This window comes from Capsella rubella, unplaced genomic scaffold (genome assembly GCF_000375325.1).
Source record: "Capsella rubella cultivar Monte Gargano unplaced genomic scaffold, Caprub1_0 scaffold_5, whole genome shotgun sequence".
Taxonomy (NCBI): Eukaryota; Viridiplantae; Streptophyta; class Magnoliopsida; order Brassicales; family Brassicaceae; genus Capsella; species Capsella rubella.
In genome coordinates, this window is record NW_006238919.1 from 9,854,902 (window position 1) to 9,855,311 (window position 410).

The following is a 410-nucleotide window of genomic DNA, read 5'->3' on the forward strand; positions in this document are numbered from 1 at the left end:
AACGTATGAATTGGATAAGGGCCATAAGGCTAATAATTCTGACTATATATCTTAAAAAGAAACAAAATGTTGGAAACTATAACACAATGTTGAGCTGTAAACATATGCATATTCAGTTCGAGTGCATACTTACAAAGTTTACATGTGTATAAATAAAGAGAGAAAGATATATGACCACATACAGCGTGGACTAGGACCCGGTCGATGTTGTGTATTAAATGTGTTTTCTATATATCATTCTTAGTCAAACCATATAAATTTTGATTTTGGTGTACTTATTGGGGTAGATCTTTGGAGAACATCTGAAACGTAAATGGTCGGTCTGCGTAGACCGAACCCCACATATATACGGTAAGTAAAATCTCTGGTCGTCGTGGCAGCTCATTAGATCCGTACGCCATAATATAATG